The sequence below is a fragment of the Thermobia domestica genome, chromosome 3, assembly GCF_964235325.1.
Source record: "Thermobia domestica chromosome 3, izTheDome1.hap1.1, whole genome shotgun sequence".
Taxonomy (NCBI): Eukaryota; Metazoa; Arthropoda; class Insecta; order Zygentoma; family Lepismatidae; genus Thermobia; species Thermobia domestica.
The window spans coordinates 66,929,242-66,940,801 of record NC_137456.1 but is presented as its reverse complement, the minus strand read 5'-3'; the positions used below and the strand labels follow the sequence as shown (position 1 = coordinate 66,940,801).

Sequence of the window (11,560 nt, the reverse complement as noted above, 5' to 3'; positions counted from 1 at the left end):
ATAAAGGTAACAAAGAAAGTTCTGTCACTTTTTGTGGAGGTCTGTGTTTATTTGGCCCTCACACCGTGAGTTGAATGCGAATGGAGACAAGGCGAAGGTCAGTTGTTGGTGTGGATATACCAACACACTACCAGATTGTGGCAGTTCAGTTACAAAGTGAATTTGCGTAATGACAGTGAAAATGGGACCTCCATAGAGAGCCCTAAGGGTGAGTATGGTGTACGAGTTCAAACTGGGGTCAAACGCCGCTGTAGCAAGGGAGAAGATATGCTGGGCCTTTGGTGAGGATGTCTTGACTACGCGGACAGTGCAACGGTGGTTTAACAAGTTTAAAGATGGTGACGAAACATTGCAAGACGCACCACGTGCCGGAAGATCAACACATGTACAAAATGAAGATCTTCAGGCAGCAATTAAGGCGAACAGTGGCTAGATATGTAAGGAACTGAGACTACAATTCAGTGTGAGTGAAGAAACCGTTCGGCAGCACCTCAATCAACTTGGGAAGCACTACAAGTTGGATCGATGGGTTCCACATGATTTGACTCCAGGCCAGAAGGCAACACGAGCAGACACCTGTGTTTCTTTGCTGTCTCGTCTGAGAAAGGAGCCATTTCTGGGCAGGGTGTTGCCATATGATGAGAAGCGGATCCAGTACGAAGCTCCACGGCGCCGTTAGCATCCTATGAACCGGTTCCAAAACAGCTGAAACCAGCACTGCAGTAGAAGAAGATCCTCCTGTGTGTTTGGTGGAATGCTCGCGACATCGTGCATCGGGAAGTGCTACCAGCTGCTCAGAGCATCAGTGCAACTGTGTAATGTCAGCAGTTCAGTCATGTTCAAGAAAACCTCCAAACTCTGGAGCAGCACATCTGAATCGCAAAGCGGTCTTCCTGTTACAGGACAACGCTAAGATCCACGTAGCTAGGATGGCCAGGGATACCATTCTATGCCTTGGATGGAAAACACTACTGCATCCGCCATACTCCCCGGACATTGCACTATCCGATTATCACCTGTTCTACTGTGATGGAACCCATGACCTTCCAGAACGTTGGAAGAAGGTCGTCGATGCTGATGGGACTATTTTTGATGTTCCAGGTACGTCTTAGGTGGCATATCGATGTTCGAAGGTTGTGGGGGGGGGGAAGCGACAGAACTTTCTTGATTGACTTTATAATAACAAAGCTCCGCCTCCTTTGGAGACAAGGGGCTCACTCGAACCAAAAATATAACTCTTTTCTAGTTAGTAGTTAAGGTATGAAAGATTTCAAAATTTTGGAAACTGTAGGAAGCTGTTCGATTATTTATTTCTATTTTTCCTTATACAGACAGAACCTCATTTATAGTACGTTTTTATATTTGTAAATAGCTTCCGGAACTTTTAAATTTTGATGAGAACAGAAGCAAGCATTGAACTTTTTATTTTATTTTTTATTTTATTTTATTTTTTTATTTTATTATTATTATTATTATTTTGTAACAGGTTGAACTAGATCTGTTGAATTACTAAAGATTCTTACAAATCTTCATATTCTTTTTATGAAACGTTTTTATTTTGCATTTTTGCTGCTGTAGGTCCTTAAATCTATTGTTAAAATGAGTTTGTGGAAATTTAATAGAATAATATATCTTAAAATATTTCATGGAAAAATAAAATAAAAAAACACGTTATTTCTATTATCAAAAAGTCTGTGTAATATTTCACTTTGTTCGTACCAATCTGCCCCAAACCAGTACCAATCTGCCCTCACATGGGGAAGAGTGGTACAGATTGCAGACCTTTCATAAAATGTAATTTACTCCAGATAGGACATTAGTAGAAACATTATTGTACATTGTAAATAGCTAAAGAATCACAGTTTAAGTAGGAAAAAAATCATGTTTCTCAAGCTGACGATATCTTCTAAAAGCTCGGGTAAGTAAAAATCGTACCAATGCCCCCTCCCCCTACTAGAGAAAATAAATGGATGGTTAACAATGAAAATATGTTAAAGTAAATTACAATCGTTTGAACAGAAGAATTTGCGCCGTCTATTCATAATTCTTTTAAAGAAAACATCAAATACTACTTCCTCCCCCCGTAGAGAATGAACCAATTGACCAGAAGGCTTTGCAGAGCTCATTGATGATCTAGTGGTTCGTATGCGTGCCTTTGGTGCACAAGATCCCGGGTTCGATTCCTGATACGAAAGCAGCCTTGAACAATGGCAGTAAAGAAACACGTCTACGGTTCCTTTATAGACTTAACCTGAAAGATTCTTTCTATGTATAGCTTTGCTAAGTGTAAATTTCCAGTCATGCTTCAAGTCCAGATATCCAGACCAGGTGTACAAGTGAAGGCTGCGCAAAAACGCGTGCACGTTTGCACTTCCCTCTTAGGGAGCTGCTATTAATATTTGTAATTATTATCTTGTTTATCATTCTTGTATATTATATTCTTAGTTAATATAGATTTAGAAAGAAATTCCGGCCGGGTAAATTATTATTACAGTTCATATAATCAATATTTTTATTCTTGTCTTTGTATAATTTTGTTTAACATCTCACTTAGGGGAGAGCCAGAAACGAACGCTAATCTTGCCCGTTTATATTTTTTCGTTAATTTTAAAATATTTAAACCAAACGTCTGGCTGGTGAGCGTTGGCTGTATCTACTATATAAGAGCAGGAGAATCATAGGTGGGGGAGGATTCCAGCTCGACCGTCTAAAGAGATAGATGGTTAGGGTTCTGTCCAAAGAGGGGACGGGATCTCTTTTCTGGAATTCTCAGTTTCTCGGTCGAAAAGGCGGCTGGAGATTGACATGGTACAGCAAGAGGGCTGTATTGCCGTGATGCAAAAAATATAGTTTGACATAATATTATTTCCAGGCCACAACTCTCTTAAGAGGAAGAGAGTCTAGGGGGCTACGGAGATTGTTGGTCTTAAACTGTACCACACAGCAAGAGGATTGTGTGAAGGGGAATGCGAATCAAGTCGCTGAACCTTTTTTTTTTTTTTTTTTTAACTGGCTTTGGGGCCACGCCACTCCTTTAGAGGGAGGAGAGGCTAGGGGTTCAAGTCCCGATTGACACTTCACTTAGGAGGCGAAATTAGACTTATCTAATTTTTTCGTTAAAATAACGATTCGTTTAGTATTATTCTGCCAATTTTGGGGTATATGCGCGATAAATGGTTCTCTCCTATAAAGGGCTGGATTCTTTACCTCCAGATAAACGATTCGAGATTTTTTTTTCTGTTAGTATGAATAAAGATTTACTATAGGTTAATCCTTGGGCGTTTTCCTTTTCTTATATTAACTTCCCATTAAGGTTTATGGAACTACCTATTTGATTGTTGTTCTTTTTGGTGCGTTGAAGTTTTGTTTAAATCTGATACATCTAAACCGGACTCGGTACATTGCCTATATAGAGAGAGAGATTCTTTGGGGGCTCGTTTTATTTATTTTTTCTGTTTTATTCAACTATGCTATTCCTCCTGGGTGCACACAGATGTTAAATTAGCCGGTTCTCGGGATGATTCCTTTAAAAGAGGAATGGTGATGAGTAATTGGGGAACGAACTTTGGAGGTAGCACGTTAGACTTAGCCTTAGAGATTGTCTCCGTGTATGGCTTTGCCAAGGATAAATTTTAAGTCATTCTGGACAGGTATGACAATTTAAAGGAATTTCAACGTTGGCCTTATATTACGAAATAGTGACAAGTCTGCAGCAAGCTTGCAGTCGAAGAACCAGCAGGTTTACTATAGTCTTGGTAAGGTCTGCAGCCGTGTAAGCAAGCTTGTGTAAGCCTACAGACTTAGCTTTTAAGGCTTGAGTAAAGCTGTTAAAAGTCTAGAATGCTATTAAGGGTCTGAACATAAGGCCGGTAGACAGCCCAAAAATGTAGAGGGGCGGTAGAAGTTAGAAGGGGACGATCCAACCATATTACAGTTCCTTTGCAAGACTATCGTGAAACTTTTAGGGAGTCAATAAAAATTTAGGGGGGCCGACCCCCGTGCATACGTGCCTGGAAACGGGACGCTAAACTTCAATTAAACAAAAATCCAAACATAGTCTCGTAATATCCACATCCGATTGAAATCCAAGGGAGGTTCCGTAGGGTTTTCTATTATCTTTAAAGGAACTAACGATCACGGCACTAATATAAAAAGTGCCCATGTTTGGATATATTTTTTTTAATTACGATTTCTATGCTAATTTGAGAACGCTGATTCCAATGGAACTATTTAAAAATATACGCATGCATGGAGGTTCCTAGAAAAGTGATCTCAAATCCGAGACATAAATAAACATAAATGCCACAATTTTGTGGTCATTTTTTGTTGTTACATCATGGACAGAGAATGAAAATAGTTCCATTAGATTTGGCATCCTCAAATTCCTCCTATAAAAAGTGCAATTGGAAAAGTAATTCAAAAGTATGTTTAGTTTTCTCTCTCATTTGCAGTTTGGAACAGGAAGCCCTAGATGCTCCAGTTTGAACATGAGATAGTTGCAACTGCAAAATGCGAGGTACGAAATTCAACTACGTTGATACGTCAATAGTAGACAAGAGATATTGACATTTTGTTTCACAATATAAGGTGTTTCAAAATGAATTTCGGTGTTTTAATACTTTGTAGTATTTATTACAATTAACGTGCAATTATAAATAATACATCAAAAAGAACAACTCAAACAATTTTGTGCTTTACATTTTGCAAAGACTGGATGTGTAGTTACAGTGGAACCAGTGGCGGCTAATGTTAGTGTTGCAGCGTTGCGCAACGACCAAAGTATTTCTAGACAAATATATTATTAGTAATAGTAATAAAGAACAGAAAAAATACTTTCTGATACTCCCATATATACTTTAAATAACATTTTTTTTTTACTTCTGTAACTGTTCGTTTCGTTAATCCGTTTTAAAAAGCGAAAAATAATCCGACACAGAGTCTCTAATTTATATTGTGTTGCAGCGAGCATACAACGACCAGATTCCTTCAGCGCGGGAATTGGAGCAAATGTTAAGTCTCCTTTTCCCTATCTCAGAAGTTAAAGGGTCTGGTCGTTGCAGTGCTTCTGCAACACAGCACAGTTTCCAGTGAATGAGAAGGTTCTTCGCGCTAAATAAGCTTTCTGAATTTTATTTCACTAGCAATTAACAAATGGAATTTGTTTTTATGCATTCATATTTTTAAATTACGGTACTTATACTGAAGCAAACCAATATAATGACAATTAAAAAAAAAGTGATAGCAGAATTACAAAACAAGAAAGAAAATATGTAGTAGAGCAGAAATCAAATGAAAGTAGATCCGCATTTACAAGTTAATTCTTAGCTTATATAGATAATAATTAAGGTTTCTTCTACAGTAATTTGTGAACCAAATAGTAATAAGTCAATATGCAGAATCCCCCCCCTCTGTGGATAGTATTTGGTCTAGGAATTAATTCGTGCGGTTGGTACGCACACATTGAAGCTGTAGTAGTACAAACACAAAATACATAAATACCTTAAGAAAAATATTGTCCATCGCTAGCCACCACTTTCGCCGTAATAAATACAACAAAGCCTTAGAACTCCGATATTTATTTTGAAACATTTTGTATTTAGTTCTATATATTTACTACGGACTAATTGGCGTGAAAGCTTATTCATTACAGAATCTGTAAATTGTAAATTGTGTTATGTATCATATAATATTATACTTGAAATCGTGTTGTATAATGTAAATACAAAATATTTAATGCATATATTTGGTCTAGGAATTAATTCGTGCGGTTGGTACGCACACATTGAAGCTGTAGTACAAATACAAAATACATCAATACCTTAAGAAAAATATTGTCCATCGCTAGCCACCACTTTCGCCCATCTGTACGGATTCCGTGGCGAAAGAAGTCCTCATCCTTGGAAGCGATCCAGTCAGAGACCCATGTTTCGATATCTTCTGAAGAAGTAAACCGCTGTCCAATCAAATCGTTGTTCATGCAATCGAACAAGTAGTAGTCCGAAGGAGCAACGTCTGGCGAATACGGCGGGTGGGGTAAAACTTCCCATCCGACATTTTCTAAATAGGTTTTGACCGGTTTTGCGACATGTGGGAGAGCGTTATCATGTTGAACAATAAGTTTATCATGTCTGTTCTCCCATTCTGGTCGTGTTCTGGCCAGAGCTTGCTTCAAACGCATTAATTGTCGTCGATAACGTTCTCCATTCATAGTTTCACCCGGTTGCAGCAGCTCATAGTACACCACACCTTTCATATCCCACCATATGCACAGCATAACCTTTGCACAGTGAATATCTCGTTTTGGTTGTGATGGACCTGGTTCACCTGGTTTCACCCAGGCCTTTTTTCGTTTAGGGTTCTCGTAATGGATCCACTTCTCATCACCCGTAATAATTCGATGCAGAAACCCCTTTCTGCTCTGTCGTTGAAGCAGCAATTCGCAAATGGTTTTTCGTCTTTCAACGTCTCTGTCTTTCAATTCATGTGGAACCCAATGTGACATCTTTTGAATCATTCCCATGGCTTTCAAGCGTTTGGAGACTGTTGTTTGATCAACGCCTAATGCTGCTGCAAGTTGTTCCTGCGTTTGACACGAATCCTGCTCGAGCAATGCTGTCAATTCTTCGTCTTGAAATTTTTTTGGCTGTCCAGCTCGCTCTTGGTCTGTTAAGCCGAAATCACCACTTCTAAACCGTGCAAACCACTTCTGAAACGTTCGCTCAGCTAGAGCATGGTCACAATACACTTCCACCAAAATACGATGACTTTCAGTCGCACTTTTCTGCATGTTAAAGTAATGCAGCAGGACACCCCGCAAAAACACTTTATCAGGCACAAATTGCGCCATGTTCACTTAACTACAAACTGGTGTTGTTGACGCTTTAATCCACTGCCCTATACTACGAACGATACGCGATGACAGGGGTTTGCAACACATGTGTGGATACACGGAACTGTGGGACGCTCCGTTCGTTGCGCCATCTCTTGTCCACCCGCACGAATTAATTCCTAGACCAAATATCGTATTGTAGTCAATGACGATGGAAGAGGAAGAGAAAATTGTTTGAATTTGCTTCTGTAGATCAGAAATGAAACATAGATGGATCTTTCCATACATTCCAAATTTATTATTTTTTTTTTATTTAAAAAAATTACCCTTAATTTTCCTTTTTTGTACATCTGGAATTAAAGATTATTTTATTCTATCCCTATAATATAATTATGTTTTCGTCAACACAGCGCTGGCCTTTTAATTTAAATGTTTATTTAGGTTTTCACAATCAAATTTATCTTTAAATGTAATAAATAAATAAATAGAATTTTGTTGCTTATAAAAAACACTAATAATGACCAAACAGTTGGTGTTTTAATATATTATATAGTATATGGTATGTAACCACCACTAAGAATGTTAATCAGTGATGCCAACCTGCAGGAAAAATCCCATTTCATGGGATTGTTTCCCGTTAATTTTTCGGAAACAGATAATGGGAATTTTCGTCGAAATTGCCAACATAGATGGGATTTTTTTCATATGTATAAAATCTACCTCAACAGTTCTCTATAGGCCAAAAATAGATATAATAGGTTATCAATAGACAAGAAATAAGTTTTAATTGTCAAATGTTAATCAGATTTTTTAACGTCTGAAAAGTGCACATTACTGAGGATGTAGTTGTTTTTGGAAGCGTGTTATAACAAAGTTAATCAAAAATTAACCACCATGGAACAAAAAGTGTATTCTGGTATTTCAAGATAGTGGAAAAGAAAATGATGAACGAATAAAACGAGGGAAAAAAATGGGAAATGAAAGAATCAATTTTCAAAATGTTCCACGCAAAATGTACAAAGAAGAAAGTTTTTCTATCATCATTAGGCTCACAAGTAGACCTCACCACTTCGCCGTAGACCAAATATTTTAGTATATACATATTTCTTTTATAAAATAAGTATATTTTATACTCTTGATAAAACTGTATGGTGGGGAACGCCACATTGAATTTGGGACTAGTTAGCAATGCTCAGAGGCGTAGCCACGAGGGGGCACCGGGTCATGACCTCCCAAAAATTTCGAAACTTGATTAACATTTGTAGACTTTCCTAACGAACTATACTTATTTAACAGAGAAATGATTGATGTACGCTAAATATTTTATTTTACGCCTCATCATGTACTCTTTCTTTCCTTATAGAAATAATCGTTCTATCATTTTTTCTAAAAATATAGGTGACAGTAATTAAGAATTAGTTATCTTTTCGGGTACAGTATAAGACAGGTTCGTAATTACGTAGATGTATTGGACCTTCCTCAAATACTTTGGACCCCTCCCAGCTAACATGTTGTTCCTATATCTGGCGGGTTTCAAGATTGCTTTCCAGAACGTTGATAAACATTGTTTTGCCTCATGTGGAAGTATATTGTGTTCATCGTGCATTGCGTAACAACCAAGACGGATGATTTGGAAGGTAGTTTTTTCTTTTATGCACACGTGTGTGTGTTGATATATGAATAGGGTTGCCAACTCTGTAAAATAACCTCAAAATTCTCTATGATATAGGTCTCAGCGTTGAGTATCTCTGTTCGGACCTATCCATGGAAAGGAAATGTACTATCGTCAACAAAAGTACATTAACACATATATTCTGTATGTCATTAGAACATTCACTAATAAGCTTAATAGATACATTGTGCTATAAATGAGAGACTGAAATTGATCAATTGGCATTGATCAATTTATTGTATTTACCAGTAACTACCATTTCTTTAAAATTATCTAAACAGATGAACAAAAGTATAATAGTCTTTACGTGACAATTTTGGATTTGGGAAATGAAATTCACTCTTTAAACATATAGTATCTACTTCAACTATGGGAAATTGCTTTAAGAAGTCCTTTTCCACTCTTAATAAATGTATAAAATTCCTTGAAAGTAAATTTCAAATTTTCCCTGATACAGTCCCTGTCATCTCTCTAAAATTTTCTAAACAGGTGAACAAAATATTAATCGTTGATAGATAGTGAAAGGTAACAGTTTTGAGTTTACAAAATGACAGCTACTTTTCAATAGCTATACTTCGAACTAGATACAAATTTGAAAAAAAAAAACGGTTATAAAGGGGCTGGTGAGAAGTTTGTACCCGTCACCGGCTTTAATCAAAATAACAGCAATTTTTCCGGCCAGGCCAATAAAAAGCCGGCCAGTTGACAGTCCTATGTATGAATATGTAACATTCGCAATTCATATACCAGTATCTCTTTTGTATCAGCTGTTTTGGTTATTAGTTATTAGATTTAATTTTCTTGTGAGTTCCTTTAATTCTGTACATAACCTACAAATTCTGAATGAATTGCATACCATGACTTCTGTAAATAACTTACAAATAAAATTGCCCAGCTTTCAACTGAGGAAAAACTTACAATTAAGGCTTAGACAAAACAAGCAAAGGGATATTCAGGAGAGGGTTCGAAAAAAACGGTTTAAATTTACAGGACATCTTATGGCAGTAATGTTGTATGCACTAGATACATTTCCGCAATTCATTTTAAATTTTCCTAGATAAATTGTGAATAAAGCGTGTTCAATGTACATTTGTTTATAACATTAATCTCTGCTACGAACTCTCTTCAGTCTACACTAAGAGGAATTCGGATCACTGTTTGCTAGAATGAATTGTTCACAATAATCTAGAAAAAACATTTAGTGAATCTACAAAACTTCTGAAATTAATATTAACTTACCTATGGCGTCAGTAAAAGAAGATTTTTTTTCACATCAAAAAGAGTTGACGCTTTCAAGAAATTGAATGTCCCACGAAAGGTTATCACCATTGGTTATGCTTTCCGTCGAAAAAGACCTGACAATAAGAATACTAGAGTTCAACCAGCATGTATTAGGCAGATTTGTTCCAATCAAAGAGAGAAGAATGAACTTACTAATTAAAAGGTGATTAATCGGATTAAATGTTCTGCATTTTTTATTTTTTTTAAAAAAGAGAATTTTATTTAATTTAACATGTTACATAGCATTTGCATCTAAAGTTTTCTGATTAGTTAATGAGTCCACTTTATATCTTCTGTCTCCGATCGTTCGTACTGCAACACCCGAAACCACAACCCACCGGCCGCCACTGAGTGGAACCCGTCTGCGTGGAGAATTTTAGAGACGTTTACAACTACGTCCTTATCGTTTGCAGTTCCTATAAGCTTACAAGTTTATGTGCCAATTTTGCAAATGAAATGTTGCTGTATGATGATGAAGATTTTTTTTTTTCTTTTGGATCGTGTCATCTTCAGTGATGAATCGACATTTCACCTAAGTGACAGTTGGGAGTCAGCAAATTCCCACGAAATAGTACAGTTGCAACGAGATTCCCCTAAATTGAATGTGTTTTGTGCCACATCCCGGTGGAAAATTTATGGGCTTTCTCGCCTTAAGAACTCGATGTTTACCGTGTGACGAATAGTGATCATATCAGGGGCGTATCCAGGGGGTATCGCCCCCCCAGAAGAGGAACCTTTCTTATTATATATATATATATATATATAAAACCCATCCCAAAGTTTGGAGCCCTTAAAAGTAGCAGTATGACAACCCAACGCCCCCCAGAAGTCGGTCCTGGATCCGCCCCTGGATCATATTGAATACTTGTAGCCAGTGGCGTATTTAGGGGGGTGGCTTCCGGGTTTAATTCCCCCCGAAATCTTACTTACTATAGTAAAGTATATGAAATATCTTGCAGAAAGTACACATTTTCAGGCAAAGCCCCCCCCCCCCCGAAAGTTAATAAAGCCGTCCCCGAAACAAAATCGTAAATACGCCACTGCTTGTAGCAAAAACTGAGTTGCTCTTTCATTTGATTCATTATTTATAATTGTACGTTAAATGTAATAAATACAACAAAGCCTTAGAACTCCGATATTTATTTTGAAACATTTTGTATTTAGTTCTATATATTTACTACGGACTAATTGGCGTGAAAGCTTGTTCATTACAGAATCTGTAAATTGTAAATTGTGTTATGTATCATATAATATTATACTTGAAATCGTGTTGTGTAAATACAAAATACGAGGGCTATCCAGAAAGTAGATTACGTTTTCGTCTGTGTCCGCTAGGGGCGGGGCTAGCGCGGCCATCTTGGGGTCAGAGCGTTGCGCAGCTCAGTCGGCATCTAGCCGTGCTAGTGAGAGGTTCGTGCTGTGCTCCGTTAAGATACTGTGACGGTTTGAAATGTCTGCTTTAATTGAAAATCCCGCGAGCTGCGAGGTGCGTGCAGTAATAAGGTTTCTGACAGCAAAAAACTGTAAACCGATAGAAATCTATCGGCAGCTGTGTGAAGTGTATGGGGACAACATTATCACTGAAGGTGGAGTGCGACAGTGGGTCATAAGATTTAAAAATGACCGAACCAATGTTCACGACGAAGATCGAAGTGGGAGACCCAGCAAAGTGACTGCCGAACTTGTCGAAAAAGTCGATGTTAAAGTCCGTGAAAATCGAAAGTTCACAATAACGGAACTTTCTTTGAGTTTTCCACAAATTTCGCGAAGTTTGTTGC

General features: G+C 37.5%; 1 long non-coding RNA gene across 1 annotated transcript in view; it reads left to right on the top strand.

The window, feature by feature from the left end:
* Positions 1-4,451: 4,451 nt before the first annotated feature.
* LOC145681446 (uncharacterized) overlaps positions 4,452-11,560 on the top strand; it is a 183,647-nt gene continuing 176,538 nt past the window's right edge. Inside the window, exon 1 of the long non-coding RNA XR_014130780.1 lies at positions 4,452-4,516. This is a non-coding gene — a long non-coding RNA (uncharacterized LOC145681446). The remainder of the gene's footprint in view (positions 4,517-11,560) is intronic.